Raw genomic sequence first — 9,887 nt, 5'->3', positions numbered from 1 at the left:
GTACCCCACTATCTATCTTGGGGTTCAGGGTGGGGGGGCGGGGGCCTAGAGGGCTGGCCGGGGCGGCGGTGGGGTGTTGTTTCAGGGCGGCGAGGCGGCGCTGGGGCCAGCGGTTCAGCCGGTGGTGGCTGGCGGCTCAGGGGGGTGCAGGTTGAAGATGAACTGTAGTCCGTCCCTAAACTCATGTCAAGTGCCTCTCTGCTACCATTGCATTCAGTTTCGACAGTAACATTCAGATTCCACAGTAAATTTCAGTTTCGACAGTTAAGTTCAGAGTCAACAGTTTTTACCTCATCTGTTGTAGCTAGGTGGTTTTTGGTGATGTAAATTTTACATCAATTTTACATCATATTTTGGAGATGCTATTAGAATCCCACTTGAGATTGACGATGTCTGTCTTGTGCTACTTCAGCCTTGACATCTTACGGCTCACCGGAGCTGCTCCAACGACAGAATGATCCATCACAACAGAGCGGTGCCCTGGACGCTGTCTACAGATTCCTCAGATCTTCCTCCACACCTTCGACAACCACCTCTGCCTCAACTGCTTCAGCGGCCAACCCAATGATCCTGAGGTCTACACGGCTACGGCAAAGAGATTGTACACTTGTTGCATCACTTATTATTATACATTCATGTCGATCCATTAGGGCTATTTTGGTTCAACAAAAAAACATAGCAATAGGGAATTTTCCAATGGCACTCTACTATTCAATTATTCCTGCATTTTGTTGAAAGGAATGAAGCAAAACATCCGCATGGACCTACTTTTCAAAATCCTATGCATGAAAACAAGACCAAGTGCATTGGTGGCAGAATAACATTCTAACTTGAGTCAGGTTCAAATTAATGTTCAAACTTGAGTTCTAAATTAGTTGTGGGGCACATATCGAGGCAGCAATGAATAGTCTGTCTGTCTAATATCTGGTTCACCTAGGATATGCCTATGTTGTTCATCTTGGGTGGGAAAGAAATAGTAAAGCAATCATCATCTGTCTTTTTATTAAATTAAAGCAATCATCAGCCTGCTATCAATATTTTTGGATCCATCCACTGGTTGTTACCATCACTCTAAATTTCTGCATGCTCTCCTTACATAATCTCACCATATTTTTTTTCGTATGCATGTCAGATATTGTACACAGTCATGTTGAACATGTAGAGAAAAAGAGAAGAGTCTTGCGCGGCAATACAATGTCATGCAGACATCCCTCCATGGTGGGTTCAGTGGCAAACCCTCCCCACCCCTCTCCAGATTGTAATCCAGAGGAAAATATCTATTCTGAGGCGGATTCAGACGCCGTTGACCACTCCTATTTACCCCCCAAGGTGTTTTCTCTACCTTGGCATGATGATGTTAGTCATATCATGCATATGTTGCCTTGCAGTGCCTACTTTTGACATCATATATGTCATCTGCTTAGTTTAGACATGTTCTGTAATGCCACCTGTTTAGTTTCTATATCATATATGGGAATTATGCAGTCTCATGTCTTTTAGCCAACCATAATATATGTGAAATGTGCAATGCCATCCTGTTTAACCAGGCATCATATATTTGAATGATATCTTGCCCATCCTTTTCTTCATTACATTTCCATTTGTCGACAATATTTGTATATTAAACTACTCTTCTTGTGAATCAACCATTTGGGTGGGAGATGGAAAAATCTGAGTGAAAACAAGGCCTTCAGAGCAGACAGTGCTACCAATCGAAGCAGATCTCGTGTTGGGTCCCGGTAGCTCCTCAGAGATGGATTCAGAGATAGATGACCAGTCCTATTCCCCCACAAAGGTGTATGCTCTAACTTGGCACGGTTATACTGCTCATATCATGCATATGGTGTCTTGCATTGCATAGTTTAGACATCATATACACAATATTCAACACCATGTTCTTAGTTCAGACATCATATCGAATGCCCTCTGTTTAGCATATAAATCACATATGTGAATTAAATGATGCGATCCTGATTACTTAGATAACATGTAGGTGAATTATGTCATGCGATCCTGTTTTGTTATTCATCATATCTTTGAATTATGTTATTCTATGCTATCTAGTTTAGATAGACATCATATATGTGACATTATGTCATGCTATCCGTTTTAGTTAAACAATATACATGTCAACTATTTCATGCCCTCTTTTTTCCACACTATCTATTGCATCTGTCTCTCATACAATGTCTGTACATTCAACTATGTTTCCTGTTTATCAGCCATTTGAATTGGAGCGGGTGATGCCAGTATCTAGTGGACTAAAAACACGGTCTTCAACTTAAATAGTGCTACCTCTTGGTGGAGATAGCACCCCGGTTGTACATGCACAAGAACCAGCCGTACCACACATAACCCAAACTCTCGCAGATTGTACCCCTACTGCGATGGACAGAGAACCAGCTTCACCCAATCTAACCCCAACCCCAGCCGATAATAACCCAGTTCCTGTTGACACATCACCATCTCCACCACAGAGCTCCCAAACAAGAGCAGTTAGTAAGGCAGCTCCAGTGCCCAAATGGCCAGTACTATCACGGTGAACCCCAACTCCACCAGTTAGTACGCCTATTCCAGTGGAGGAAGCACAACCAGCTATTCGTAGTTTAGCATCTATCGCATTTGATGTTGTTAAATCGTATGTGCGCATCTTCCCATCTTGGAAATATTGTAATGAAGATGAAGGAAAATGCTAGTTGCAGGTGTTTGTCCAGGAGTTATGTGTAAGTAATGTTATTCATGGCAATTAATTTGCTTTGTCCCATACATCCTACCTCCATGATGGTTATAATACATCAATTTTTTTCATTTTTCTCTATAGAGAAGGACCAATTTGGAAACTCAGGATGAGGTAACCTGTGCTAATACCTCTGCTATCTTCAAGAATGCTTGGTGGCATTTTCGGAATTACCTAAAGAAATCGTACTTCGCCGTTAAAGAAACTCATCAAATTCCCTTACGTTCTCCTGAGACACATTTACTGGACGATGACTGGGAACGCCTAGTTCTGTACTGGTCCCGAACCAAGAATGTGGTAAGGTCTATGAGCTCATTTTCTAGTTTTAAGTATTATATTCTTGCGTCTTACTGTACTCTGTTCATGTAGAACAAGTGCCTAAACCTGAAGAACAACTGTTCTAATTTAAGATTCCATTGCTATCATAGTTCAAAAAAGCCCTAGGCGTTAATTGTGTGTTTTGCCACCGTCGTGCGCTTTACTGACCAAAGTGCATGCTTATGCGCAGTTATGCACAGATTAAGTGTAGTTATGCGCAATGCGTTTTGCCAACGCCTAGAGCCTAGGCGCGCTTAAGCGCTCGCTTAGGCGCGCCTTTTTTAACTATGACTGCTTTGCTCTTGTATCACTATATTTACTCATACAAACTTATTTTTAAATTGAAGGATCCAATCAAAACTCCAATGGCACAACATGTATGTTCACGCATGTTTCTTTAACATGTTTGCTCTTATCAATAGCTCTGTTGATTTCAATTTCAATTGTGTATACAGTTGACTTGCATATCATGCACATTACTAGCATCATAATAGAGCCAGCAGTGTTGTTGTACATGTAGACCCGTGGTACCCATCTGAAATCTTGTTGTGCCGTGTAGTTTCCCATGCTTTGTGTTCTTTCACTGCTGCTTTGTCTTGAACTAATATGATTTGAACCGTGTCTCTATTTTGATTTGGCAAGACAATGCAGTGACCATAGGACATAGATATATGTTTTGTTTGATGCTTTAATTATGTACTAGTACTTGGCAATAGAAGACTTGGTAGTTTAATCATGTCCACCTTACTAATGAACTGGTTCACCGAAATGAGTTTCATATACTAGTACATGCTAAACTTGTTATGTGTCTGCTTGTTTCTTGTTTTAGAATGCTGACAAAATATTGTGGAAGAGTGCCTTATTAAGTAATGGTAAAGGAAGTAATGCAGATAAGGTTCAGGATAGTGACACATCCTTGTTGGTCTCCAACAAAGCTGATAAAACAAGTAAGGAAGACTATCTTGAAGACAACGAGACAACCCCAAAGTCATGTCTTGGTTTAGTGTTCAAGTTACTGGCCACTACCGCTTGCACAAGCTATTCAAACTCACTGTCTGAATCTGTTCGGTTTCTTGAGTCTCAACTACAAGCTGAAAGACATCGATCAGTTGTGCTGCGACAAGAAGCGGAAGGACTGCGGAAGTTCCTGGAGCATTCAGATGCATACTTTCTAGTGCAATAGCAAGCGTTGGAGGATTTTAGCGCTAGACAAGACAAAGCTAATAAGCTTGCTAAGCTTATTGCCAGCATGGTAGATACCCAGGATAACGTTTCTTGAGATCTTCTGAAGTTGTTTCAGTTATCCTCTTGTTTTGCTGCCGCGTTTATTTGCATTGGTGGCCAATTTTGATAGCCAGTGTATGTAATATGCTGCTTTGTTCCCTATATTTGCACTGGTGGCGAACTTTGATGCCCAGTGGATGTAATATGTGTAATAGCGGTAATAGGCTAGCGTTAATTGCTTGCTTATTTATTTCCTTATTGACTTGTTTAGTTGTTTGCTTGTAGTCACTGCAGTTCTTTTTCTGTGTTTTTCTAGTGGCCACAATAGCCTATTTTTGGTAACTAGGCCAAAATAATCATGGCAACACACGGACTGTTGTAACCATGGGCCTCCTGCACGCCCTATGTTCCATGGGCCTTCTTCCGGCCGTAGGATCCATTGGCCTTCTATACGGGCCGTAGGATCCATTCGCCTTCTATACGGGCCTTAGGATTCAGGGCCTTCTACGGGCCTTAGGATTCATGGGCTTTCTACGGGCCGTAGGGTCCATGGGCCTTCTACGGGCCGTGTGATCCTCTGGCCTTCTACGAGCCGTATGATCCATGGGCCTCATACGGGCCATAGGATCCATGGGCCTTCTACGGGGCGTATCATCATTCCGCCAATCATGGGTCGTACTGTTCGTGGACCATAATGGGCCGTTAATAGGCCGTATTTGATAAGTCTATGAAAACAGCCCAATGGGTTTTTTTTGACATGAAAATGGCCCAACGTATTAACGGTCCACAAACGGGCCGACTGCAACGACGGGCTGAATTTAGCCCACAAGCAGAAAATGACAGTAATGGGCCGTATGTAACCGAATGCTGCAAATGAGGCCAAGAACCAATGGGCCCTAAGAAGGCCGAAAGATAACTTGGGCTGGAAACGGCCCAATGGAATAACAGGCCATTAATGGGTATAAAGTGATACACTATTCATTACGGGCCAGTTTCACAACGGGCCGTTAATGGGCCAAGAGTTACAAAGGGCCTCATATGGGCCGAAAGAAGTCATGGGCCACACATGGGCCAGAAGTTAAAACAGTCTGGAATCATATTGGACGACCCAGATGATGCTACTGGGCCTAATTCAGAGAGGTCGTAACGGGCCCTAGGTTAGCGGGCTGTAAATGGGCTATATGCAAACAAGCCGTTAACAGGCTTTCCATGGGCCGGCCCGCCACCTTTTGACCAAGTCAAACGGGCCGTCCTTTTCACAGGAATGGGCCTCTGTTGGGCCGTGCCACGTGTCGACGTATCATAGGCGCCTTCGGTCCAATGAGTGGATGACATCTGTCCCAACGGTGAGCCGACACGTGTTTCCTCCAGCCAATGATGATTTTACACGTGGAAAATCCCCATTGGCCGGGGCTGTTAACGGGTTATCGGATCCAAAACCGGACCCGATAGCTTAACGGCATTCCGTTACGGTGGATGCCACGTGTCAGTCATCCTTGACGAAAGCACTTCTGTGACGCGCGATTTATCGTCATGGAAGTGGACTGTCACGCCCAATATGCGACCCTATCCAAAAGGAACTCGAAGGTCCCACCAAGGATAGACCCGCATATTGAAATGCTTTTGCAAGGTGGATATCATTACATCAACATTACATAATAGATAGGGATACATACAAGAGGCATACAATGCCACACGAACACAACATCACAATACATCAGAGCATCATCCGACTACGGATGAAACACAAACAAAAACTCAAACGACATCCACCCTGCTAGCCCAGGCTGCCGACCTGGAACCTATCCCCTGATCGAAGAAGCAGAAGAAGAACTCCAAACAAGCAAACATCACCCTCGCGTCATGATCATCGCATAACCTGTACCTGCAACTGTTGTTGTAGTAATCTGTGAGCCACGAGGACTCAGCAATCCCATTACCATGGGTATCAAGACTAGCAAAGCTTAAAAGGAAAGGAAGGGGTAAAGTGGTGAGGCTACAGCAGCGACTAAGCATGATATGGTGGCTAACATACGCAAATAAGAGCGAGAAGAGAGCAAAAGCAACGGTCGTCAACTAGCAATGATCAAGAAGTGATCCTGAACTCCTACTTACGTCAAGCATAACCCAGAAACCGTGTTCACTTCCCAGACTCCGCCGAGAAGAGACCATCACGGCTACACACGCGGTTGATGCATTTTAATTCAGATCTGGTGTCAAGTTATCTACAACCGGACATTAACAAATTCCCATCTGCCTATAACCGCAGGCACGGCTTTCGAAAGATTATACCCTGCAGGGGTGTCCCAACTTAGCCCATGACAAGCTCTCGCGATCAACGAAGGAATATACCTTCTCCCAAGAAGACCCGATCAGACTCGGAATCCCGGTTTACAAGACATTTCGACAATGATAAAACAAGACCAGCAAGACCGCCCGATGCACCGACAATCCAGATAGGAGCTGCACATATCTCGTTCGCAGGGCAACACCGGATGAGCAATCCGTAGAACTAAAACCAGACCTCAAGTTTCCCTGAGGGGGCGCTGCAAAGGGCTCTAGTTTGGACCAACACTTAGACAAGCACTGGCTCGGGGGGGCTATAATAAAGATGACCCTTGGGTTGGCCGACCCAAGGGAAAGGGTAGGTGGTGGTTAGGAAAATGGTAAAACCAAGGTTGGGCCTTGCTGGAGGAGTTTTATTAAAAGCGAACTGTCAAGGGGGTCCCATAAATCACCCGACCGCGTAAGGAACGCAAAATCCGGGAACATAACACCGGTATGACGGAAACTAGGGCGGCAAGAGTGGAACAAAACACTAGGCAAAAGGCCGAGTCTTCCACCCTTTACCAAGTATATAGATGCATTAATAATATAAGAGATATTGTGATATCCCAACCAAAATCCTGTCCACCATGGAGAAATCTTCAACTTCACCTGCAACTAGCAACGCTATAAGAGGGGCTGAGCAAAAGCGTAACATAGCCAAACAACGGTTTGCATAGGAAAGGTGTCAAAGGTTAGAGGTTCATGGCAATATGGGAGGCTTGATAAACAGGTGATAGGTAGCACAACATAGCGATAGAACGAAGCAACTAGCATAGCAATGATAGTAGTGAGATCCAGGGTAGCGGTCATCTTGCCTGAAATCCCGCTAGGAAGAAGAACGAGTCCATGAAGAAGACGAATGGATGAAGCCGAACCAAGCGGAGACGAACGAATCCTCACGATCGCAACGAAACAGGAACTAACAAGAAGAAGCACACAACATGGTAAACACACCACACATGAACAAGACATGATGCACAACAAGCATGATGCATGACAAAGCTATATGGAGCTACTCATGGCAAGAGATGATGCAAACAAGAGCAACACATCAAGGCAAGTTTAAATGAGGCCGGGAACAACATATAACAATTCTGGTAAGTCCTCATATGCATATTTTGAAATTGGCCCAGATCTGAATAAACCTTATGTTCAAGTTGTTAAACAACAAGTTAAGGTGCACCAAGATGATCTACATGAGATTCTAGTCAAGTTACATATAAAGTTCATTTAGTTCGGAGCTACGGCCTAGAAGATATGAGCAAAACAAGTTAAACATGGCATTGATGCAAAATGCACCCAAACATCAAGCAAACACCTCAAAACAAGGATGCAACATGATAATATGAAATTACATGCAAAATCAAGCAAGTTTCATATACAGCACACTCAAAACGGAGCAACGGTTCAACATACACACACTATACAAGTTATAGCAACAATCTGTCCAAAACAACAACTAGGCATATTGCAAGCATCAAAACAACAAGCTACAGCATCTCAACATGAAAACAAAAGACATGGGCATGATGTACAGGTAAAGCACAACAAAACATGAACAATGAGCTATCTCCAGAAATCACTAGAACATGCTCAAACACACATGGTAAGATTGCAAGTTATAACAATTCCATACTTTACAGAAAATAACATCACGATGCAATGTTTGGAGCTATCAAGCAACATGTTACAGGAACTTATAATGGCAAACAAAGGCATGGCATGAATCTACTAAAAGCATAGATCAAAAGTCCCTTACTGACCATAAGCCAAAAAGGAACAGAAAATATGATGGCACCCACGTAAACATAGCAAGTTATATTACAGATTCATACATGGCAGAAACAGAATTATGAAGGCATGTAGATGAGCTTGTGCAACTCACTACAGAGCAAAACATGGCATGGCAAGGCAACCAACAGTAAGAAGACATATTTGTGAAGCTAAGCATGGCAATAGCAAGTCCATAGGGTGCATGGATCACTAGCAAAACACATGGAAACAACTGAACTTAATGTTAACAGGCTGACAGCAACATTATGAAGCAACTTTGGAGCAAGATATGAATAAGCTACATTAAGCTGTAAATGCAACCAGGGACATGTATGGTTAGAGGATGACATGTAGATCAAAACATGTTTATAGAACATCTCCAGATTATGCATAGAATGATTAGTAGCAACATGTTTATATAGCATCACGAAATAACGGATTCAGCCTAGCAAAACAGCAACATCAAGTACACTACTTAACAAGCTCGATTCACTGACCACAAGTCATTGCATGACAAGATAAGCATAGCATCAACAAGAAGACATGTTTATGTAACCAACCAAGGCAAGAAAAAGTTCATAGCATGCAAGGATCAACTACAACAAGCTTGGCCAAATTGAATAACATGTAAACAATCTGCTAGGAAACATTTTGAAGCAAAAGTAGAGCACGAAAATGACATGCTAGACTACTCTATAATTTCAACCAAGAGCATGAATGAATAGACAATAACCTATTGTTCAAAACATCCTTACTGAAGTATCTCAAAATATGCATGGATCTCTCTGTAGCATCAAGTTTACATGGCATCAAAATAACAGCAGAACAGGGACTAAAATCAGCAATATCACGAAGCCTAGTTTGCATGCTTGTGCTAGTCACCACATTGATCACAAAAATACATGGTAAGCACCTCTGTAAAGAAGACATGGCATAGTTCAAAACACATGTAGACATCAACCTCATAGGATGCACACATCAATCATGACAAAAATGACAAATGAGCTCGTTCTGTTAACAGACAGCAGATAACATCATGAAGCACTCTTACAACGATGATTCAGGCATCTAGATGACCTCAAATGAAAATGATGCAATGGAATGAAATGATGTACTCGTCGAGGCGAACAATTCGACATATTATACGCACGAAACGGAGCTACGGATGCAAAGATACGACATGATAAACATGGCATGATAATATAAAAAATCTGGGACACGAATTTCGGGGTCAACCTCGGGAAAGCTGGACGGGGTCGTGCGGGATGGAGGGAACCAGGACGGGGTGTGGGCGCGTTTGGATCACGTCCTGGTGGATCTCATCCACCCGGACCGGATCTGGCTCCGGCGAAGCTCCGGCGAGCTCCGACGACGACGGGGACGACGGGGAGGCGCGGGGCCGGCGAGGGGCGGCACCGAACGAGGGGAGGCGCGGCGCGGAGCTCCTCCGGCGAGCTCCGGCGGCTGGAGACGAACCGCAGGGGCTCGGGGCGAGGCGGCCCGGCGC

Source organism: Triticum aestivum, chromosome 2B (genome assembly GCF_018294505.1).
Source record: "Triticum aestivum cultivar Chinese Spring chromosome 2B, IWGSC CS RefSeq v2.1, whole genome shotgun sequence".
Taxonomy (NCBI): domain Eukaryota; kingdom Viridiplantae; phylum Streptophyta; class Magnoliopsida; order Poales; family Poaceae; genus Triticum; species Triticum aestivum.
The sequence above is the reverse complement of the archived record's forward strand: the minus strand, read 5'-3'. Positions refer to the sequence as shown.